This window comes from Leptonychotes weddellii, chromosome 8 (genome assembly GCF_054177405.1).
Source record: "Leptonychotes weddellii isolate Sample4059 chromosome 8, ASM5417740v2, whole genome shotgun sequence".
NCBI classification, from domain to species: Eukaryota; Metazoa; Chordata; class Mammalia; order Carnivora; family Phocidae; genus Leptonychotes; species Leptonychotes weddellii.
In genome coordinates, this window is record NC_138376.1 from 124,066,714 (window position 1) to 124,091,856 (window position 25,143).

The window sequence follows — 25,143 nt, forward strand, 5'->3', positions numbered from 1 at the left end:
AACTCAGTTGGTGGCTGCCTAGTGTGCTACACAGCCAGGTGGTTGCTTTCCAAGCACGGGTGGGGCCGATGCCAGCAGAGGAGGTCATTCCTCAATCAACCCACTGTAGTTACCTTCCTGTGAGGCTGGCTAGAGGAGGGCTGGCAGGAATTCCCTTTGGGCTTCCTTCATTGATGACATCTTTTGTTTTGTTTACCTTTATTGGTTCTCTTCCCTACAAAATGATGGCCCTGTGCTTATTTCTTTTAAGCACGGAAGTCAGAGTCAGATGGGCATGAGATCAGAAGAACTTGGCCAGGAGGGCTCCCTTCCTCCGGTAGCACCTTCTCGCTCCCCTTGCAGGCTCAGCCTCCACACCCACGCTAGCAGCTGTTGGCTTCACAAAAGGCCTGGACCCTGTGCTCTAAAATATAAGACATATGCTTGACACCGAATCACAAAGGCAACCCAACAGACTTCACAGACTTAATTTGAAGAGCCACAGGGAAACTCATATTTTCAAACACCCAGACAGTTAAGTACTCGGTTTCCTTCCTCACAGACAACACTTGTCTTTAAAGGTTGTTTTATTTCTTATGTAAAATTAAATGCAGAGTGTTGATTTGGCCTTAGGCTTCCAAGTCAGGTTGAACATGCAGCTTCATGTTTGGGCCTTCAGGATTCAGAGCTCTTTGATCTGGCAGCTCAGGACTCTCACCCAGTTTTGTTTGCCAAAGCAAACACCTGATTAATATGCAAATACAATTAAAACTTTCATGGGTGTTTAACCGCTCCAAAATCCAGGAAAGAGTGAACTTGGTTGGACTGCTTTCTTCAAAGAGATAGTGAAACCTGTTGAGATAGAAGGAACACCCTTTAAATGTTACATGGAATACTACTAGAGAATGAGAAGAGGCTTTAAGATTTTCATTTCCATAATTCTCAGCTTTTATTTTTTTAAACTTTGGGTTAGTGACAAGTTTCCTCCTTGGCCAAGTTATTGTTGCTTAAAACCATTTAACCAGAGCACTGAGGATAACAGCTTTTGTAACCTCTCATTTGCTTATGATGTGGGAATTTGGACACAGATGTACATGCAGAGTCAAAGGGCATACATAATGCTAATGTCAATTAATCCCAAACTGATTAAAAAAATGGACAAACAACACTTCTCAGAAACATCTTTTAACTCAGAGCGAAGCCATAAGCTTTGACCCTGGTGCCTGAGGTCAAAGAAATCTGGTTAGAGAGGACAATATAATGAGTTAAGGTGAGGCATACTGGAGTAAGGGTAGGCCCTTAATCCAATATGACTGATGTCCTCGTAAGAAAAGGAGACCCAGGGAGAAGGCCACCTGGAGTCAGAGGCAGAGACTGGGTGCTGCAATTGCCAGCCAAGACTTAGCTGCCTCCAGAAGCTAGAAGAGGTGAGAAGAATTTTCTCTTACAGCTTTCAGAGACAGCATGGCCTTGTTGACACCTTGATTTCAGACTTCTCATCTTCAGGGCTGTGAGGGAATCCATTTCTGTTGGTTCAAGCCACCCAATTTGTGGTACTTTGTTATATTGGCCCTAGCAAACTCATACAGCTAGCCAAAGGGGAGGTATGGGATCCATATGGCAGTTATTCTCGGTCTATTTCATGTACACGAGGACCTGATGGGTTTCTCAGAAGTCTTCTGTACCCTCACAATTACACTGTCTCTGCTTCCAGTGATGGAGCCCGAACTCTTCCCTCCTTGGCTTGCCCCACCGCTTCCCTTAGTCATGTCTCTGGTTAAAGAATGGAAAGAAACTAGTGGTGCCCAGTGGCCTAGACTGACACAGATGACATATACGTCAGGGGACTTCCTGGGTCATGCCCTCCAGTGTCCTCCAGCACCATGCAGGCCTGCTCTGCCCCGCTGTCCTCAGTCTTTCTCCTCCACCATCCTCCACCTGACCCCCACCCTTACCGCAGAGCATGGAAATGCTCTCCTTCTTTCATTGTACCCAAACCAGTCCTGATGATAAGTTTGAGTTTTGTTTTAAGGAAAGAACTTCCAATGTAGTGTGGAGTGTGGACCTTTCTGATATGTACACTCCATACTCATCAAAGTATCTAATCTCATAGAATTAGGTTGTGAGTCAAAAAGCACAATAATGTTTGGGAGAGGAGACATATCTTATTAGAAAGTGTCGAATGAAACCACAAAAGACTTGAGAATAAGAAAAATAAAAGCCATAGGATCCGTTGACATTTCTTGAAGAACTTCTGTAATTTGTGTGTTTTTTTAAGATTTTATTTATTTATTTGAGTGGGGGTGCAGCGCACAGAGGGAGAGGGAGAAGCAGACTCTCCGCTGAGCAGAGAATTCATTCCTGGGATCCTGAGATCGTGACCTGAGCCGAAGGCAGATGCTTAACCGACTGAGCCACCCAGGCGCCCCAAGAACTTACATAATTTGGTGTCAACAGTGGGAATCTAGTCATACTCACTTTCATTTTCCCTGAACCATTCATCTAACTATTTCATAATGGTAGATTTTAAGAGCAAAAAAGGTTTTACCAAAGCACTTCTATTCTCCAGCATTTCCCAAGGTTTATTAACAACATTTTAAAAACTTCTCTGTGTATTTTTCACTCTGCTGTTTGGTATTCTTGCTAATTTTGCAATCTTGAATTCACTGAATTCTCCAATATAAAAAAATTCTACAAATTCATAGATCTAATATGATACCTTTATTGCAAAATTAATGAGAGAGACTTTTGCAAAATACATTATCTTTATGTGAGGTCATGTACTTAACCCAAGGGTCATACAGTAAGGGTTCAGTAAATGTTTATTGACTGACTAACTGAATAAAAGCCCAAAGTCCAGAGAGCTTGAACACAAAGCCACCAGTTGGAGAGCGCATACTAAATGTGGGATTTTAATTTCCAGCTAGTGGGGCGCCTGGGTGGCTCAGTCATTAAGCATCTGTCTTCGGTTCAGGTCATGATCCCGGGTCCTGGGATCGAGCCTCACATGGGGCTCTCTGCTCAGCGGGAGACCTGCTTCTCCCTCTTCCACTCCTCCTGGTTGTGTTCCCTCTCTCGCTGTCTCTCTCTCTGTCAAATGAATAAATAAAATCTTAAAAAAAAAAAAATTTCCAGCTAGTGTTCTCTCCACTATAGCATAGTGCTCTTGCTCTCAGACACCTTTTGGTATTAAAACAGAATCTGAAATGGCCAAACATATGCAAGTTAGAAAGATTTTGAGAAGAAGGTCTTTATAGAAACATATTTAAGGTCTTTATTTTTTTATTTTTTAAAGATTTTATTTATTTATTTTTTAGAGAGCGAGCGAGAGAGAAACAGCATGAAAGGGGAGAGGGTCAGAGGGAGAAGCAGGCTCCCCGCTGAGCCGGGAACCCAATGTGGGACTCGATCCCAGGACCCTGGGATCATGACCTGAGCCGAAGGCAGACGCTTAACCATCTGAGCCACCCAGGCGCCCTATTTAAGGTCTTTATAGAAACATATTTATGAGGGTGAGAGCACAAGTGTAAATAGACATTACCCAGGACTCTGAAGCTACGGCAGAGAGGCTGAGACCACAGGTCATTCTTCATTGCCCATGTCTGTCTTCTTGGATAGTAATAGAGCTCTTAACTTTTAGCTGGGAACATGGCCATCTAGAATGTAGACTACACTTGCAGCCACTCTTTCAGCTAAGTGTGGCCCCATGATTAAAGATGGCCAATGAGATCTCTAGGAAATGCCAGCTTCTGAGAAGCTTTTATAAAAGACAACTTGTGACAGATGGGGACTACACTCATGGTGACGAGCATGGAGTAATGTATAGACTTGTTGAATCACTATGTTGTACACCTGAAACTAAGATAACATTGTATGTCAGCCATATTTCAATAATAAATAAATAAAAATTCACACATGAAACAAATCTATGAAAGAAAGAAAGAAAGAGAAAGAAAAAGGGGTACCTGGGTAGCTCAGTTGGTTAAACATCTGCCTTTGGCTCAGGTCATGATCTCAGGGTCCTGGGCTCCCTGCTCAATGGGGAGTCTGTTTGTCCCTCTCCCTCTGCCCCTCACCCCACTCAATGCTCTCTCTCTCTCTCTCTCACTCTGCTCTCTCTCTCTCTCAAATAAGTAAAGCCTAGAAAGGAAGGAAGGAAGGAAGGAAGACAACTGGTGCATGTCCTCCTTTGCCCCTTTCTTCTTTATCCTTTCTTGCTTCCTCTCCCCACAGCATTCTGATGCTTTCGCCTCCACTCTGGACCATGAAGTTGAAGGTGAGGGATGCCTGATCCCAAACCAAAGGGGACAAGTTCATGGTGGCTTCGTGGCATAGAGCCATCATGCAGGGCCTGCGATGGCGCCTTTAGGCTTTTTCATGAGAAAGTAACATGTCTATTTAAACCATTGTTATTTTGGATCCATGTTACCTTGCCGCCTATCACTTAGAAAATTCCAAATGACTCAGCTACTCATTTATCACGTAAATACCAATTCAGCAGCCCATAGTCTGAATGGCCATTTGAGAAAAAAATTTAAATCAGGTATCAGAGTAATTCATTATAAAGTTTGGGCAATAGGATAAAATTCCACTGGGTTTTGAAGTTATAGAAATGATTTGCTGATGTCCAAATTAGGGATATGAAAGTCAGTACCCAGCTTTGGAGCCAAAAGGAGCCCAGTGAGCATTGTATGGTACAATAGAACATGTACTAGATGAGAAAAGAATCTGTACTTTGTCTCAGATGGGCTATAACTCAACGAGGTACTTTAATGAGTCTCAATTGCCTCATCCATAAATAGAAGGGAATGAACCAAATCTCTAGGGATCCTATAAATGCCATAATTTAAGGACTTTGTGATTTGCTAGTGGTAAATCCAGTCTTTTATGTCATGCACAGATAAAGAGCCTTATAACACTTATTATGCCATAGACCTAACAGCACAGCATAAATATATCTAAATATTTCCCTCTTTCTCTCAAACTTCCACTTTAACATAAGTAGAGCCAAGCTGGTTTGGGCAAGGTGTATGGATCAACAGCTACTCATATCCTCTTCGTTTCCTTGGATTATCACCCTCACTAATTAAGAGAAAAAATTATCAAGCATATCACCGATAAAATTACTTCCTCCAGTAACTCTTCGTTTTTTTTTTTTAAGAAAGACAAATTCAAGTAGAAGGCTGGGAAAGATCTGTGGACTTCCAGTTAAAACAAGAGAGGATGGCAAGTGATCGCAGTGTTTTGTTTTTATTTGAGATTCCCTCAACATCAGGTCTCAGAGCTTAGGTTTCTTTGATTCAGAAATAGAAAGAATAGAGAGCCTAAGGCTGTAGTTTTCATAGGATTGGAAGCAAATTAGGGGACCAGCAAGCCAAATTCATTTACCCAGAGCAAGCAAGAAAGGAATACAATGTGAAGTGTATAATTGAGATTTTAAAACATTTTTAATTTTACATCTTTTCTTCATATTAATGGGTAAAATAATTCATTCTTTAAAGAATTAATTTGTAATTGGGGCAAGTGTGAAAATGAACAAAAAACACCCAAATGGGAAGAAGCAAAGGCTATTGATTCAGTGCTTGCTGTAGCAAGGGAGTCAGCCACCATCACTTGTGATTTGGTCCAAAGGCAGGCAGGGTGGGAAGGCTTCTTAGGGAAGAAAGGACCAGCTTCTGGTGTGCACTGATGGAGGCTGTGGGCACGGGGGAGCTGGAAGCAGCTAACTCGGAGCAGGGCATCCATGTGATGGCTTACGGGTGCGTATTTGGCTTTTCCTAAATTGGAAGCAGGGACAAACATTAAGAAAGCTTTCGATTATTAATCAGGTCCTGGCCATTTAGTTTGATTGCTACAGGTTGTTATTTGGCTTCCTGGACTGATGGCTGCAGTCAGAGTCTGTCTGTCTGTTTGACTACTCTGTCTTTCACAACTTGTCATTTGTTAGAATAAGCTTTAGTTATTCTATGCAAAGAAATCAAACCAGCATTGGTTGGGGAGACAGAACAATGTGATGGGGTTGTGGTCACAGAAAATAACCTATGATGTCATGTTTGGGGGTGTGGTCATTAGACCTCTTCAGAAAAAGCATCAGGAAAAATATAGATCTCAGAGCAGAGAGAATTTGCATGGAAGCAACTTTCTTCTAGTCTCTCCCAGACTTTAGGTCTCTGAGATTGTAATAATGCCATCAGCAATCAAATTTTCCTGTTTCACTGAAGAAAAGCAGCCCTATCAACATGAGGGGAGAAGTCTGGGAGGAGTCCTTATTCCAGAAAATTCTCTATCCTTTTTCCCTTCAAATATTACTTTTTTTTCCCCCTTCAAATATTATTTCCATTCCATCTCTCAACTGGAGTCTTTTCATAAATAAGTTGGAGTTTTCATTCTTTCCTTCATTTAAAAAAATTTTTGTTTATTTTTTCCATCTTCTTATTTCTCTGTATTAAAGTCTGGTATGTTCTCAGATATATTTTCCTCTGATTAGTTTCCTCTTCTGCTGTGTTTATTCTACAGTTTAACTTGTGTATGGAATTTTATTTTAATGGCTGAATTTCTGTTTGGTACCTTTTCAATCTCCTTGTTCTTTTTAATGTAATTTTGCATTCTTGCATTATGTATTCAACTATATATATATTCACATATTCAAAATTTTAAAACATACTCATTTAAAAATATTTTCGTGTTTCTGGGGGTGAGTTATCTCCCATCTTTAGCTTTATTTTGGGAACTCAGTTTCAGCTGCTCATCACATACATGGCTTAAGTCCACGACTTGTGTTCTTCCTTAGGCAGTAAATTCCAGTGCCAAGGGGTTTATGGCACCCGATACACTCAATTCATGTTGAAACTCAAGAGCCACCTCTTTGATTTCGAATTCCTTCTGTGACTCAGGCCTCTAAGGATATCCTTTCCTTGCTTTTGAGTTTGGCTTTCTATCCAACAATTCTATCCAACATTTCTCTGTGCGAGGAGCAGTGAGATCCACTAAGTCTGCCATATTGACCACTGTCAACTAATATTTATGCTGTGTCTGCTGTATTTCTACTGTTGCTAGGTGCAGAGGATGAGAAATAACAAAGCACAGGCTTCTTCCTCGGGGCAAGTAGAGTCCAGAGAGCCAGACAGACAAATGAAACATTTGTAACAAATACAGGAAGTTTAACGCTGCAAATATCCTGGGGTGCACCTGGGTGACTTGGGCTTTAGGGGAAGGGTGGGGGTCAGCAAAGAAAATGCATATTCTTCTAAACAAAGCCCCCATTGGAACAGATGAATGTGTAGGACATTTGGTGGGGAAAACATTTTTGGCTTTATTTTATTTTAGAATCTCTGTATGGGCCCAACACCCACAGTCACAGACAGAAGGTTTTGCCTCCCTCAATCCCACAGTCTGGATGTTCACAAACTTCCTGTTTCTTTCAGCACCAAAGATATTATTTGATGAATCATTTATTTGGCAAACATCATCCCAACAACTATTAAGGTTACTTCCCAAAAGATTAATTTTACTGCTGGGATATAGATTGTATCCTGGAAGACTTTGAATCATTGCCAACTGTCATCGTAAATGTTTATTAGGAGGATGTTCCCAGTGATTAGGAAGCTTTATTCTGTTGTTGTTAAACATCAAAAAAGCACTTTTTATGCACATATTTTTGGTAATATGTGAAATTTATCATTTATATTGAAGATAAATAATTTGGGACAATTTAAAAATAAGGGGTCTGGAATGAAAGAAACATATTGAACTGTCTCTAGAACCATAGGATGTTTGCACTGGGTATTACTTTGTTGGAAAATCCAGTCCAATCTGGTTGAAACCAGGGTTTCTCAATCTAGCAGCATCCCTGGTCTCTTACCCACTTGATGCTCTTAGCGCCACCCCCACCCTAAGTCATGACAAAATGTTCCAGACATTGCTGTATGTCTCCAGATGTCCCTAGAATCCCAATTCTTTATTTTAGAGATGAGAAATGGAGGCCCAGAGAGGGTAAGTGGTGAGCCTTAGATTTTGCAGCTAGTTGGGAACAGACCCTGGGAGAGCCACCCTGGTCTTCCGCTGCCTCTCCTCAGGCTATTACCACAGAAATTGCAACAAGAGCTGCTGTCTAATATTTTGCTAACCAAGCCATTCTGTCTGTAACAGAGCCTTGGGTTTAGACCCTCAAAATAATGTCACTTCTATTGAAAAACTCAGGCTTGGCAAGTTTGTACTATGTGAGTTGTCTCTGATTCACTTAAGAACCAAGATTTTTGTGAAGTTTCAATGATACTCATTGAGTTGATTCTAAGTAACCAGGATGTTCCTTCCAAGTTTACATTTTCTTTGTGACAAAGGATCTCTTCCCTCCTCCTTTACTTGTGAAAAAACAAATGCCCTGAGCCCGTCTCAGAGGACTTTTGTGTACCTGATCATTTTCCGTGGGACTGGTGATTGGGTGACCGTTTGCTTGCCAAACAGTAAATAAATCCATACACAGCTTTTGTTCATCTGATAACTGGTTGTAATAAATGCAAAGTTAAAGTTTGCTTCATGAAAACATCCAGTTTTACTTGAGGTCTTTTCTTCTAGTCAGTACATTCAGATGCCTAGGAAAAAAAAAAACCACCACCCCCAAGTTCACATTTTGAAACCCTGTGGTCCTGTCATTTGCCTCTTAGTCACCATGTTGACAAATAAGGAAAGGAGACGGCAAAGGGTGAATGAAAGCAGGCTCCAGAATGTTCTTCCTTATCCTTAGAGATTGTGAGAAGCTCACTCACTTACAGGTTTCTCCGGGTCACTTGGCACGCCTGGCTTGGATTCTGACACCACAGAGCTGTTGTCATCGACTCCAGAGGCTTGTGGCTGGAGAACACCAGCAGTGATGTTCTAGCTCCACTCCAGTTCATGTCAGTGTGCCAGTAACAAAATTCACAACTTTTCCTGAGCGCTGCCGGGTATCTGTCTGACAGGGCAAATGCTCACTGACAGCCAGGGCCAGTGGCCGCAGCAGGTGCTTCTTGCCCTTAGCTGAAATGGCCCGCAGCTCTGGGAGACAGTTCAGGAATGCTGCTGACGCCATCCGGGGCTCAGCACCCTTACCTGCTTACACTGCAACTCTGCCCGTCAGTAAGAGGAACTGTGTTTCCATATTGTGAGATGTCCTCATTGCACCAGATGATGACTTCTGTGCTGGCTTTGTGCAGAACCCAGAAATATCCATCGTCAAATTGAAGTCTGGGGGTGGAAACACAATCAGGACAATGCTGCATGGTCAGCACGTCTAAAGGCCCTACAGAGCACCGATCTCCTTTCCCTGAATTACTACAACTTCGGTGTTGTTTACAGAATCGTGTTGTGTTTTTTAAGTCCGGGTAGGCAAGGTCTCTCTTCATGCATAGCACAATCCCTGATGTGGTAATGTGGCACCGTGGGAGAGCAGAAAGATCACTAATTGAGTCTAAAGATCTGGACTCCATTCATGCTCTGACAGTTTTTATGAGCTTGGGTAAGAAGCTCAGTTGCTGAGGGCCGTGTTTCCTCAACTGTCTGGAACTGTGGTTTCTCACTGCTTTTGAAAGTCAAGTGTGTGAGCTCACGGAGCTGTGCACTTCCCCCTAAGAATCTGGCCAAAAATTAAAGTCACTTACTTGGCTTCTGAAAATGTGGTTAGTTCAGACATTCCAGTTCCTAAGATTGTAATTGAGCTGCTTTATTTTATGTCCACTCAGGGTCACATCACAAATCTCATGAAGAGCCAGCTCTGCTGTTCCCAGGCCGGCGCCACAGAGCTTTTCCATTTGTACATGACATATACACGTATGTATATGTGCGTATAGATATGTTAGTGGTGTAGAAACATGAAAATTCTTTGTAATAAAAACTTCATTGTGAACCAAGATTTAGAAAATGTAAACATTTTGGCAAAATGATGTATTTTCTGGGAACTCGTGGGCAGGACTCCTGCCCTGATTTCCGTGAACGTAGGGTGAGGACAATGAGGCCCTGATTGGTAATCTCTTTGATACTCTGGAATTCTCCCTGCATGTCCATTGTGATGATGGGTCTTGGCTTGGAGAGCACCTGATCAGATGTCACTGAGGTCACTTAAAAATATGGGGGAGCTGGTCTCTGCCCCACGGAAATTTTTGCAATGACTAAAGTGTTCTGTGTGTTCACACTGTCCAGGATGCTAGCAAATGGCCACCAGTAGCTATCGAGCTTTGAGATGTGACAAATGCAATTGAGGTACTGCACTTTAAATTTTACTTAATTTTAACTAATTTAAATTTAAAGCTATACAGACATGTGTGGTTAGCGATGACCGTATTGGACATCTCTATTATTTTTACTGTTTTCTATTTCATTGATTTTTTGTTCTGATTTGTAGTATTTGCTTTCTTTGGCTTACTTTGGGTTTAGTCTGCTCTATTTTTCCTAGTTTCTTAGGATGAGATCTGACGTTATTGACTTGAGACCTTTAGTCCTTTCATATATAGGCATTTAGTGTTACAAATTTCCCTTTAAGTACAGCATTGGTGTTATTCCACAGAATTTGGTCTGTGATGTTTTCATTTTCATGAAGTTCAAAATAATTTCTAATTTTCCTTTCAATTTCCTTACTGATTCATGGGTTATTGAGAAATATCTTATTTAATTTCCAAATATTTGAGGATTTTTCAGTGATCTTTCTGTTATTGATTTCCAATTTAATTTCATTGTGGTCAAAGAACATACTTTGTGTGAATTGAATCCTTTTACGTTTATTGAGACATATTTTATGGCCCAGAGTATGACTGTCTTGGTAAATGCTTGGTAAATACTTGACAGGAATGTGTATTCCACTCTTGTTGTTTAGAGTATTCAATAAATGGTAATTAGGGCAACTTGGCTGTTAGAGTTTTCATGTCTCATATATTCTTTACTTTCTGACTGCTTGTTTAATCAATTATTGAGAAAGTGGTATTTAAATCTCTGACTATAGTTATAGATTTGTCCATTTCTCCTTCTACATCTACCAGATTTTGCTTCATGCTTTTTGAAGTTCTGCTGTCAGGTATATAAACTTTTAGGATTGTTATATCCTCTTGATAAATTAATCCTTTATCATATTGAAATAACCTTTTAATCTCTGGCAATATTGTTTGCTGTATATAAATTTACTTTGTTTGATATTAGTATCCACTCTAGCTTTCTTTTGACTAGTGTTAGCAAGTCATACCCTTTTCTTTTCACCTACTGTTTCTTTATATATAAAGTGTACTTCTTGTAAGAGCATTTAGTTGGATGCTGCTTTATTTATGTACTCTGACAGTATGAGCCTTTTAAAACTCTTTTAACTGAGCTCTTTATATCATTTACATTTAATGTGATTACTTCATAGCTAGATTTAAGTCTATCATCTTGCTATTTATCTCATCTTTTTGTTCTTTTTCCGTATGTTCTTTCTTCTTTCGGATTATTTATTGTTTTTCAATTTAATCTATTTTGTTGACTTTTTAGCTAAAACTTCTTGTTTTACTATATTAGTGGTTGCTTTAGAGTTTACCATATACATACTTCAAGAGATATTATGTGACTTCCATATAAGTATATACAGTAGTATATACAGAACTCTATTTTCCTCTTCCTGCTTTCATGATATTGTTGACATATATTTTTACTTAAACCCCACAAACATAAAAGCCACATTTTTTTATGTTTTTGTTGCTATTAAAATGTTAAGAATATGTTTTTTTGCTTTAAAAGTTGAAAACTTAAAATTTAAATTATTTTTGCCTAAAAAGTTAGCTCTCTTTTAGAATGATTCTTTTTATTTTAAGTAATCTCTATGACTAACATAGGGTTCAAACTCACAACCCCAAGATCAAGAGTCTCATGCTCTTCCAACTGAGCCAGCCGGGCAACCCCCAAAATTAGCTATCTTTAAAATAGATTTAAATAATAAGAAAAAATCTGACATATTTACCAATGTAATAGCATTTATAGTGCCTCTCATTTTTTTGTGTAAATCAGTGGTTCTCAACTGGATGTGATTCTCAACTGGGTGTAATTTTGCCCACTGGGGACATTCAACAATGTCTGGATAAAGAATTATCCAGCCCCAAATGTCACCAGTGCCAAGCTTGAAAAAACACTGGTATGAATCCATATTTTCATTTTGTTTCACTTTCCTTTAGCCTGAAGGGCTTCCTTTAACATTTCTTATAATGTGGATCTGCTGGTAAAGAATCCATTGTGTCTTTTTTCTTTGGCTGCTCTCCAGATTTTATCAGTGGTTTGTGCAATTTGAATATGAAGTGACTTTGTATGATCTTTAAATATTTCTCATTCTCAGGATGAGATAAACATCTTGAATCTGTGAATTTATACTTTTCACCAAATTAGGAAAATTTTCATCTATTACTCTTTGAAATAGTTTTCCTGTTCTCCCCTTCTCTACTCTTCTTTAGGAACTCTAAATATATGTATATTAGGCTATTTGAAATTGTCCATAGTTCAGTGATTTTATAATTTTTTCAAGTTCTTTTTTACTTTGTATTTTATTTTAGATAGTGTCTATTGCTATGTTTTCAAAGTCACTTATCTTTTCCCTTTGCAATATCTAATCAGCTGTTAATCACATCCAGTATATTTTTCATTTGATAATTTGTAGTTTTCATCTCTAGAAGTTTGATTTGGGTCTACTTAACTTCTTGAACATCTAGAATGCAGTTATGTAGTTATAATAACTGTTTCGTGTCCTTGTCTTCTAATTTTAACATTTAATCAGTTCTTGGTTGGTTTGGACTGGTTGGCTTTTCTCCTCATTAAAGATATCTTCCTGTTTCTTTGCCTGCTTGGTGAATTTTACTTTGGTGCTGAGTATTTTTGTCTATCTATAAACATTCTTAAGCTTTGTTTTGGGATGCATTTAAATCACTTGGGAAAAGTTTGATCCTTTTAGATCTTGCTTTTAAGAATTTAGTTGGAACAGAGCAGCATTCAGTCTTAGGCTAATTATTCCACACTATTGATACAAGACTACTTTGAGTAGCCTATCCAATAACCATTAATTATGACGCTTCCAGTCTTGCTGTGGGGACAGGCACTTTTTCTGGTCCTGGGTGAGTGCTTGGCACCCTTCCCTCGAACTCTCTCAGACAGTTCTTTCTCCCACCTCAGAGTTTCCCCCTGTGCATGAACCTATCAGTACTCTGCTGTATTCTTGAGGGGTTCCCTCCACAGATCTCAAGAATTCTCTCTCTCTGCAGCTCTCTCCTCTCTGGCACTTTATCCTGCCAACTCAAGACACCTTGGTCTCTTACACTTTCAGCTCTGTTTAGTCAGTAGAGCTGTGTTTACCCCGGGAGTCCACTGGGCACCACCTGGATTCCCCATCCCTGCACTGTGGCCTGCAGACTCTCATAGCAGTGAGCTGGGGTGATCATAGGACTCACCTTTTCTATTTCCCATCACTCAGAATCACTCCCCTTCATTGTCTGATGTCCAGTGCCTTGAAAACTGCTGCTTGATATATTTCATTTGATTGTTTCAGGAGGCAATCTGGTCTCTGTTACTTCGTCTTTGTCAGAAGCAGAAGATGCAAATGAACCAGTTTTTATTTCCTTCTAACAAATATGTATGCCTGTGGCTATGATTTTACATTGTACATGTATTTAATAGATATTTTCTTAAGCAAAATTGATCCTAGTTTTTTACTGGAACTGAGCAGTTGAATAATTCTTGGGGTTTGTCTGCTAGGTAAATCACACCTGCCAGGTACTGAATACATTAGAGACTTCCTGCCCTCATGTATCTTCCTGTTGCTATTTGCATTCAGAAACCTCTTTTCCCATGAAGGGAATTATTCTCTTCTCAATGAAATTCTTTGTTCTTATTAACTACCCACTTGAAATTTAGTTAAGTTCACTCTTTAAAATTCCAATTTTTGTTCTCTTGAGAATTTTATGAACTGACTTCTCCTAAAAGGGACAAGAGCACATTTCTAGTTTTAAAAATCTAAGCCTAAAGTAGTACAACTTCTCAAAATATACTTACTGTGATAAAATCCTCAGGCAAGGAAATGTCTAGATATTTTACATGGATATTCAGTAAGTAAATGGTTCATATGTAAATGGTGGGATTTCCATGCAAGGTGTTCCTATGTCTCCAGGGGGTACATGGGCACAGAGATCTTGAAAGCAGAAATAGGAGCAGGACAGCCCATACGAACACAGAAATAGTCTGTTCTTTGCAGGAATGGAGAGCAAGGCAAAGCCAGTACATTTTAGGAAGTTGCAGATTTATGCCAATGATTTTTTCCCAGCTTATTTTTGGCCTTTTTATTTTAAGGATCTTTAACTTACAAAGGTGATTGAAATTTAAATAGATATCTTTATTTTATTTCTTCCATTGCTTTTGTGCCTTGATGTTCTTTTATCAGGGGTGTGTGATAAGAAAACAGTATTTTATTTTCCAGAATGTCAAGAAATTTTCCCAGCACCATTACTTTAAAAATACTTATCTCCATTAATTTGTGATGCCGTTTTTGTAAAACGTATACTTCTTGGATATACTAAGATCTGTCATATTCTCGTTCCTTCAATCTATTTTCCAGGTACAATTTATGTTTAGCTTTTTTAGGTTCGAAAAAGAACCCAATGTTAATATTTTCTTTGGGATTAAATAAAACATCTCATCTCTTTGGGAAAAGAACATTCTTTAATACTTTAATCTTCTCAATCTTCCTATTCAGAAATTTGTGCAACTTGGTTATGTAAATATCTAAAAATATCTTTATATTTACTGAGATCAGTGTATATTTCCTGTGCATTTCTTACCAGCTTCTTCCCCCTGCGTCGTTTTTGTTATTATTGATATTGCTGCTGGGAACTTTGGGTTTTAAACTGATTTTTGCTGGTTGATAGGAAAGATGTTGATGTCTGTATGTTTTCCATCAGATCACTTTAATCATTTCCTATAGTTTTCAGTAGTTGCTGTATGGTGTTTTCTTTAATCAACAGGCAACTTGAAACTCTTAATATTCTCTTGATTTAGATTCTGGGTAATGACACCAGGAAGCTCTATGAAATGCTGAGCAGGACAGCAGGGAGCATTAACAGCAAACCTCTGAAACATCATCACTCTGTGGTGCATTTTGCTACAAAATCCTGGAATTCCTCAGGGTTGAGTAGAACTTTAGGTATAACAAATGTGTAACAAATGTAACACTCACATTTTCAGAGAATGAAACAGTCACTGATACGTAGCTGTTGTAATGCCAGATGCTGGGGAGGGGGGCATGTTGGAGAAAGAAACATTAGCAACCGAGCCATCATCACAATTCCAGTACATCCTAGTACGGTTACACTTTTAATGTTACCTGTATTTTTCTCCTTAAGTGATTTCAGCAGAGCCCCCTTTTGTCTCAAAATGACGCACTTTATTTCAGAGCAGAGGCAGAAAGGAAGGTTCCACTAGCCGTTTTTTCTAGGCTGTTTTCTTAGTCCACAGCATGCCCTGGGAAATCCTATTGCACTGGCCTATCTCAGGGAGTGTCTGTAACGGCCAACACAAACAAACTGTGAACCTTCAAATAGAAACTCCGTGCTCTAGAGTCACGTTTGTCTGGGGGTTTGTGGAGGGGGGTGCCCCGAACTCAGGGCAGCTCCACAAGAATAGACCCCAATGGAACTTGTATCCTTAGAACCACTAAAAATGCTTTAAGGAGCTCTGCAGGCACATACCCTGAAGGATGTGGTGATTCAGATCCCCTGGAGGGAGCCGCTTCGCATAGCAGTTGCTGAGAGCCCTGAGATCTCGGAGACAGATACCAGATATGAAAGACTTTTCTCACAATAACCCTGTCCTCCTCACATCATCTTTGCTCCTGTTGTGGCTTGAAAGCCTTCTGAAGAAAAATTCCCTGGGGGGAGAAATGAGCTGGACCTCAGAGGTCAGGTGCAGCCAGGCTCCCTAGTTGTCCCCGAGGACAACCCATTTTTGCAGCATAACTTCCAAAGTCCACAAAACAAGGGGACAGGAACGGGTTCTCTAGCTTCATAGAAAACATTCATTAACTTATTAACGGATACAGAGTGAATGTGTTAGGTGCCCAAGACTTTAATTTACACAGGATGCAGAAGACCCAGTGTGGCCAGGAAGTAGGGAGAGATCCACATTCAACTTCGGAGACTTTATTACTTTGCCCTGTAAGTGTCAAGCACTGAGTTAGGTGTGAAACATGTGGAATAGTTAGAAGGGTGTAGGTTACCCAGGAGTACAGGGGTCCTTGTGTATGCATATCCCATGGGGAGGTTATAACTAGTGGGATCTATCAGAACACCAGGGCTGAAATCTGTCCTCTTATCACTCCTGTGATCTGGAACACCCTGAACGTCAGTTTCCTCTTCTGTAAAATGGAATAATTGTATCTATGTCATAAAGCTCTGGAGACCTTTGTTGAGAAAATGTGTGGGTAAGAGTTTTGTAAACAGAAGCTCCTCCACAAATACAAGTCTGAGTGGTAGGTTCTGGCTGAAATAGCTTAGTTCACATTCACCAACATTTGCTGTCCCAGAGCTAACAGCAGAGCGAAACTCGTGGAAGTGTATAATGAGCAATTAGTATTACAAGTATTTGTGACAATCTATTTTTCTAACCGCAGGGTAAGATTATGATTTAAATTTATGTTTATTTTACGAGCCTACAGAGCCTGTATATATAACCTCTACTGTGTCAGGCTAAATAAAACTTCCCCCCAAAAGAGCACACAACAGTTGGGCAAACCTTTGGTTTAAGGGTTTAGAGGGAAGACTGATTTTGGTGGCTGGTGGACCTCTGGGAAAGCGTATACAAACCATACGCATGTGTGCCAAGAGGCTCCCAAGTGGGTTATGTAAGGCAGGATGACTCAGGAGACTTGCTGGGAGAGGCGGTTTCAGTGTAGCTGGTGGAGGGGGGGGCAGAGCCAGGAGGGAGCCTGAGACACAGACTCTCACCAGGAGCCTTTCTACTTTTCTCCTGGGCTGGCGGAGCAAGCCGTTGGCACTCTAAGACGGGGTCAGTGTCCTGGTGATGGAGTCATTCCTCAGGCATTCGGCACACAGATTCCCCTTAAAGGTACAGGTACGTGGCCATCTGTGCTGATGCCATCTTCAATTATTAAGCAGGAAAAAAAGTGTTTTCCAATGAAAACAAGGAATCCATAGTGTGGTTATTAGCCACAACCGGTACTCAGCCCTTCCTACTTACAAACTTGAAAACTTGAGCACATTGTTTCATGGATTATCAGAGACCTGGCCTTGAGGGTTCAAAATCAAGAATTGTCTCCTTCTATGGATCCATTAGATCGGACTATTCTGTAGTCAGTACCGCAAAATACCTTTTTTTTTTTTTTTAAGATTTTATTTATTTATTTGACAGAGACACAGCGAGAGAGGGAACACAAGCAGGGGGAGTGGGAGAGGGAGAAGCAGGCTCCCCGCCGAGCAGGGAGCCCGATGCGGGGCTCGATCCCAGGACCCTGGGATCATGACCTGAGCCGAAGGCAGATGCTTAACGACTGAGCCACCCAGGCGCCCCTGCAAAATATTTTTGATGAATAAGTTAATATTCCACATTAGTGGGGAGGAGCATCTACTGGTTTTATATGTATAAACCCATCAAGTATCTGTTGAAGGTCCATGCCTCCTGTGTGTTCTCCTCTCACTAGGTCATGAGCTGTGCGAGAGCGGGCAAGGGTGATGCTGTTCATGTGTGTGCTCGGTCCGGAGCACTGTGCCCGGAACAGGGTAGGTTTCAATAAAGGCATGAATGAGTGAATGAAGAGAATGTAAAAGAAACACAGGGCTCATTCCCTGTCCACTGTGAGCTGGTGGGGACTGGGCGGTGCTCGATGTGACAGCTTCACCATTGTGGTCTGGGTTGCTGGGGGAGCAGGGCGGGCCTCCCTGCCACCCCACTTCCTGCAGGGTGCTTGAGTGAGGTGATCACACTTGGCAGGGAGACTGCCCTCTGATGAGGGGCAGAGCGCCAAAGCGCTCCTCTTTCCGAGGGAGGCTGAGCTGTTGACTCCACCTTGTGGTGTTTGCAGCAGAGTCTTCGAGGACTCGACGGGAAGCGAAGAGAAGACAGCTGCTGAGCCAGCAGCACAGCAAGAGGCCACTTGGGGATGTACTTCCCAGGAAGGAAGAGACCCTCAAGGAGGAGCTGGGGGGCCGAGTGGGATCTGGTTTCAAAAAGCCAGGATCCAAAGCTCCCAGGAGCTGTGGGCTCTGCTCCCCTGATCTCACCTCAGAGAACAGTGTCCCTGGGGAGATGGCCAAACAGGCTAGTAAAGCGTCCTGGGATAATGCTGTCTGATGTCCCCTGGAGAGTCCAGCTGTGGAACCGACAGTCGTGAGGGTGACTCTTGTATCCTTGTTTTCCCAGGGAGTAAGCTGAGGTTCAGAAGAAAGTGCCGAGGGAGAGACCTGCACCCGGATCCCTGCCCCGCAGCCAGCCCCCACCTCTCCAGCACACTAACGCGCCTCTTACCTCTGATTTGCATGGGGCTCTGCCATCGATGGGCACAGTGGTGTGCGATCCACAGCCTAGCTGGTTGTCCAGTGAAGACTTAAGCGGGAGTGCCCTTGTCTGTGACACAGGTGAGGAGCTGGACAGGTGAGGCCATCCAGCCAGTGAAGAGCTGAGCGGGGCTAGAGCAGGACCAGCACTCTTTGTGCTGCCCCAGAGGCTAAGTGTTCAGAATCCATCCATTCCTGTGACTGTGTGCCCTTGCAAATCGTCCACACTCCCAACCCGCATTTGGGTTGAAGAATGAAACAACATGTAACTGATACAACTTGGTCTGCTTAGCAGAGCTATGGGAGGGACTGTATTTCCATCTACTTTGTGGGTCGCACATCCCATTGGAGAGACTGGAAAAGGGAAAAGGGGGAGATCTGCACGTTCATTAGAGACGTTTCTGGGGTAAGCAAAGCACTTCCCACATTGCTGCGGATATGACAAGACAGGGAATTGAGATGCCCTAACACCAAATCCACAATGAGCATTCCAAAATAACGCAGATGTTTTTTGGTTTTTAAATAAATCAGGCTTTGGAAACTGTGTATTTTCTTTCTTTGGGTTGTGTTGGACTATTCATTCAGCTTGGGGGCTTGTAGGACTTCGTTGTGGGAGAAGATAGTTCCAAAGGCATGGAACTGAACTAGGTGAAACCAGAAAGGGCAGTGGAAAGAAATCTAAGTGGGGATGGGGAGCGTGAAGTTGTCTTGAAGATAACACAGAGAGATATACAAGACAAAGACATGATAGGAGCGAAGGTATAAACTTCAGGACAAATCGCACCGTTATTGAGTGGCTGGATTGTGATCTCCCACCATTCTGCCTGAACAGAAGAGGACTCTGAGTGTAGTTTCATAAACATCCTGTTAACAGAGAGGACTACCCTAACTCTCATCATTTACTTAGTCTGGATTTACCTCAAATGAAGTAAGAGTCACTGTTGCTTTCAACTGGAATTAAGAAAACTCAGGAAACAACCCTACAAAAATATTTTTTTTTAAGACCAAAAGTCACCAAATCTTTTTCAACAAGAAATCCAGACCAAGTCATAATGGATGCTTGCTTGGACTAGGAACACATGGGTTGATCAGGGTCAAGGCTTTTGTGTGAGCGCGTGTGCGTACACACTCACACGCTCACACATATTTGTACTCATTTGGACTGGGTCCTGTCCCTCCCAAACTTGTCTGTGGAAGTGCAAACCCTTAGTACCTCAGAATGTGATTGTATTTGGACTTAAAGAAGTAATTAAGTTAGAAAGAGGCTGTTAGGGGCGCCTGGGTGGCTCAGATGGTTAAGCGTCTGCCTTCGGCTCAGGTCATGATCCCAGGGTCCTGGGATCAAGCCTTGCATTGGGCTCCCTGCTTGGCGGGGAGCCTGCTTCTACCTCTCCCTCTACTGTTCCCCCTACTTGTGCTCTCTCGCTCTCTCTGTCAAATAAATAAATAAATAAAAATAGAAAGAGGCTGTTAGGGCGGTGTTTTTATAAGGAGGAAATTTAGACACATACAGAGACCCCGGGGATGCACATGTGTGTGAGGAAGGATGCGTGAGGGGGGACAAGGAGAAGGCAGATATCTGCAGGTCCAGGAGAGCCCTTTGAATGAAACCAACCCTGCCGACACCTCGATCTTGGACTTCCGACTTCCAGAACTATGAGAAAATATGTCCGTGTTCAAGCCACTCAGTCTGTGGTGTTTTATTTTGGCAGTAGACCAATACACACACATTATTGTACATTAAGTGCAAGATAATGATGGCTTTACATGGCACGTTTAAAATTTTTAATGTAGTCTTTTTTTAACTCTTCTTATGCTTGAATCCTTCTCTCTCTGCTCCTGCCTCTACCCAAGGTCACCTGTGTACAACTTATCACGTAGGAGTCTGTATTTCTCTGTATCGTCATGTAATCAAAGAAACACATAGCCATACACAACACACATACTTGTGTCTATTATGTGAGGGCGGGTCATTGTTTTATACAATTAGGATCATATTTCACAGGGTTTTCAATATCTTGCTTTGGATTACTTTTTACAGCTTTTATATTTTGAAACAATTTCAAACTTACCGAAAGTTGCAAGTACAATACAAAATACCTGTATTTTTTGAGCCCTGATCCACTAGGACCAAGGTGCAGATGTGATGCCTCATCACCTCTGATTATTTTGGTGCGAGCTTCCTGCAAACAGGTTGGTGTCATTGGCAGGAAGATTACAGAAATGATGCAGACTCTTCTTGCGGACCCCGTCTGCGGTGCACAGGTGCACTTACTGTTCCTGATGACATTCACTTTGCTTGATTGAGATCGTATCTGCCAGTATATATATATATATATTTTTTACCACACACTTTTTCCCTTTATAATTAATAGTTTGTGGGGAAGCATCTTGACTCTATGTAAATATCTTGTTCCTCATCAAATGTTTAGTTTACTCATGTGTATCACAGGGATTCATAGTTTCCTTTTGTATTTAATAGGTTATAATCTGTTAACTATTGTTATATATTTTGATGTTCCTGTCTGTGTCCATTTGGCATATCCTATCATTATCTGAATACCTTCTTGTTTGCTCATGCAAGATGTTTCAGGCCCATCTTGCACTTTCCCTGCCCCAGCGTGGAATTCACCATTTCTCTAAGGATCCTCGCTTCCTTTTGCAGAGAAGCCAAGATCTGGGGGTGCCTGGGTGGCTCAGTCGGTTAAGCAACCGACTCCCGATTTCAGCTTAGGTCATGATCTCACTGTTGTAAGATTGAGCCTCCCCCCCCTCCCCCGCCCCGTTGAGCTCTAGGCACCAGGCGTGGAAACTGTTTTAAGATTCTCTCTCTCCCTCTGCACCTCCCTGCTTGCGTGCTCTCTCTCTCTAAAACAAACAAACAAACAAAAACAAAATTAAACAAAAAATAAAAAATAAATAAATAAAAGCCAAGATCGGGGTGCTAGATGGTCTTTGCTATGGGTCGATGGCTGTCCCCAGTCAGTAGAGTTAGAGATAGACATGCATACACACATATGTATCTACACATACACACTTTGGAATCCATATTTATCATGTATATTGACAACCATGAACTCACATTGATACCTCTGCTTCCAATTTAAAACTGCTGGGTTTATTCTAGTTTTTGAGTATTCCTATCTGTAAGTCCCATCTCTTATAGGGAGGAATACTCTCAATATGTCTGCTTGTATGACGGATCCCCTTGCATGTTAGCAGTCTCCCATTGTGCCTTTACATCTCCTGTGTGGATGCTCTCCTCACTCACCACCTCCACATTATGCCCCTGCCCCCTCCCGCAGCTGGGGCTCCAGCACCTACACGCTGGTCTGTTCCCCCAGGCAGAGTCCCTCTTATCCCACACTGGGACACCTCCATGTGAGCACTTCCTCACCCTTCTGGGGCTCTGAGACCCCACGCCAAGCTCCCCCTGCTGCAGAACCTCTCTTTTCCACTGAGTCTCTGAAAACACGTTGCCAGGGCAGCCCTGTAAATAGACGTTCTTCTCACTCCCTCAGGCTCTGACCCTCCCATTGGCCCACCCCCTTATGTTTTCACCCTCCTCTCTCTGCTTAGGGTCGCTGGTGCATGGACACCCTCCATGCCCTGTTCAGAATCTGACTTGTCCTACAACGAAGCTCTCCTCCCTCTGACCAGCCCACCCAAGACTTAAGGGCTGAGTTGCTCTGGAAGGGACGAGAGGGACAAGGGAAGGGAGAAGCACATCTTACTACTGTTACTCAGCAAGACATCAGGCAAATCATTCCCAATCACTTCGTGGAGATGGGCAGTCCTCCACTGAGGTGCCCGGGCCTTGACCTCCTTCTCTATCTCCCTCCACCTGGCCCCTGCTCCTCAATGACCCCCAAATGTAGCAGTGGGCTCCCCCTAGCCTCAGGTCTTGACTCCCGCCTTTCTTCCCAAGCAAAGCCACTTCCCAAACACTTGGTTTCCTTCTCACATGTGAAGCCTTTCCCGGCTGCTGCAGGTCACACTTATCTCCTGGCCCCAGAACGGCGAGCCCAGTGCTCGGCACATGGTGTTTATCAAATCCCTGCAGCACTTATCGTTGGGAACGCTCCCGTGCTTGAGGTTTCCTGCTCCCCAACTAGACGGCAGCTCATTGAGAGGCCGGCCCTCGCTGTGCACAGATGGGGCTCAGCTGGTTGGGTGCTGAGCAGCCTGGTTCATCAACGTAAACATTACAGAGGCCTCATCTGCTGAGAACCCTCCACATGGGTGGAGCCTTGGCTGGGAATGTGGGCACACAGGCAAGATCTTCCTCCAGCTTCTGTTGTTTGCAAAGCGGTCCAATGTCCACCTTTCCACCCAGAGGGCTGGGGAGGGGAAGCAGTGTGGCAGCCATGGAAAGAGAAGAGCGGTTTTCCTTCATGGTTTCTCTTCCCACCAAGGCACAAAGAGACCAGATGTTGGTGAGCTGAGGAATCCCTATGTCTTGTGAGCTTGTTAGGATTTAGCTTAAGTATTTGGCTCAGGGAACTTTTAGGTAGATCAGGAGCATGTTGTGAATACAGCTTGTCAAGGCAGCGCAGCTCCCAACTGGTGGGTGGAAGAAGCTGGGGTCATGAGCAACCCCACTGCTGAACTCCTCTGAGTTCCAGAGACTTCCCTGTGCTGTGCGGGTAGCCGCTGTGCTTCTAACATCTCATCGTTGTCTGACCAGCCGCTGACCACCTCCCTGCCAGTGATAGCCGAGGACAGCTGAGACCTACTCCCACCGCTGAGACAGAGCCTGTCCGGCAGTTTTGAGGTCTTCCCTTTGAAAGAGTTACTAAACTCATCAGTAAAGCTGATTTCTAAAGGCCGCTTTCTGTGGTCAGTATTTTATGGTTTAAACAAAAGTCTTAAATTGAAATAATGAAAATAAAGGCCAATTTGGTGGTGGAAGACATAGCATAATAAGGAATAAGGTGTTGGGCGCCTGGGTGGCTCAGTTGGTTAAGCGACTGCCTTCGGCTCAGGTCATGATCCTGGAGTCCTGGGATCGAGTCCCACATCGGGCTCCCTGCTCAGCAGGGGGTCTGCTTCTCCCTCTGCCCTCTTCCCTCTCGTGCTCTCTGTCTCTCATTCTCTCTCAAATAAATAAATAAAATCTAAAAAAAAAAAAATAGGAATAAGGTGTTTATGCTAAGAAGTACATGCAGCTGGGGCACTGTGGTTTGAAATAAGTGTGTTGGGCTGCTCAAAAGGATTAATGAGCTTTCTGAAATTATTAGACATCGAAGGCCTATTCTATCCATAGGGTAGACCATTTGCAGGTGCAAAGTGTGTGTGTGTGTGTGTGTGTGTGTGTGTGTGTGTGTGTGTGTGTGGAGGGGGCTGTGATTTCAAGGATCCAACCAAGGACCTGCCTTAGAAATGGCTAGCTCATGGGGCGCCTGGGTAGCTCAGTCGGTTAAGCATCTGCCTTCAGCTCAGGTCATGATCCCAGGGTCTTGGGATTGAGCCCTGCATCCAGATCTCTGCTGAGCAGGGAGACTGCTTCTCCCTCTCCCTCTGCCTGATGCTTCCCTTGCTTGTGCTCTCTTTGTCACATAAATAAATAAAATCTTTTAAAAAGAGAGAGAGAAATGGCTAGCTCAGAGAATTTTGATAAGTTCTGGGAAGAGGCAATTTGCAGGAAGCTGCTACGCCTGGTAGCCAATCTCTACGAGGACCCTTTATCGAGAGGTGGCACCTGATTAGATTCTGAAAACACACAGTAGAGGTTAAGTTGGTGCACTGAAACCAGCGGGAGGTTCTCCTGGAAATCGTGATGGGAGAGTGGCATGCCCAACGTCACCAACACTGGCAGGAAGAGATAGGTGGCTGGATCTAGTCCCTACTCCTCCCTGAACCAGCTTTGCAACCTTGGGCATGTCATTTAGCCTCCAAGACTTTTTTCCAGTCCTAACTGTTCTGATTCATTAACTTTTTGGAGGGGGTTACAATGGATGGGGTAGGGAAAGGTATTGCTGATGAGAAAAAGAGAAACACATGTTCAGCACAGGTTTTGCTTTCTATCGTGAGCTGGTCCCATTTCTCTGCATTAATGTTATCAGGCTGTAATCACTTAGATTACGGTGACTGCAACAGGGTGGAGCAATTCAGGAAAGGTTTGTGATAATAAGCAAATCTTCACTTGAATTTAGAGAGAAGGGAGGAGCCTAGCCTGGAATGGGAGGGATGTTCCAGGAGCGGATTAGCTTATCTGGTACCTTGGAGAAGCAGTGGCTGGAATGAGGAGTGGGTGCTGGGGTTTGAGTGACAAGAGAAAGATCGAGGGATTGAGATCATAGTAAAAGGGCTTTAATTAATGTGCTGAAATAGATAGCTCACAGACTTGTTGGCAACAGAACAATGGACTTGAATGAGAAATCCGCACTCTTATCAGCTCCAGTTGGTTGTACTTATGGACCAGGAAAATACATTTAAAACCTGTAATGACTGAGAAAGGGCTGCTAGCAAGATGCTCAAAAGCGAGAAACAAACCCCAGCAACAACAACAAATTTTCTTCTATTGCCCTGATTTATAAAAAGGACACCTGGATACTAGAAATTGTAGGCATCATTTCAAAATTTAGAAAAAGAATGAATGTAGCTTCAAAAAAGTTGAATGATGTTTTTC

At 42.5% G+C, this 25,143-nt stretch overlaps 1 long non-coding RNA gene across 1 annotated transcript; it reads right to left on the reverse strand.

Annotated features, from left to right (window-relative positions):
* Positions 1-597: 597 nt before the first annotated feature.
* LOC145723167 (uncharacterized) lies at positions 598-16,847 on the reverse strand. The gene is made up of 4 exons (XR_014148047.1): positions 15,329-16,847; positions 15,182-15,233; positions 13,404-13,528; positions 598-831 (listed from the first exon to the last, which is right to left on the reverse strand). It is a non-coding gene; the product is annotated as an uncharacterized LOC145723167 (long non-coding RNA).
* Positions 16,848-25,143: the final 8,296 nt, after the last annotated feature.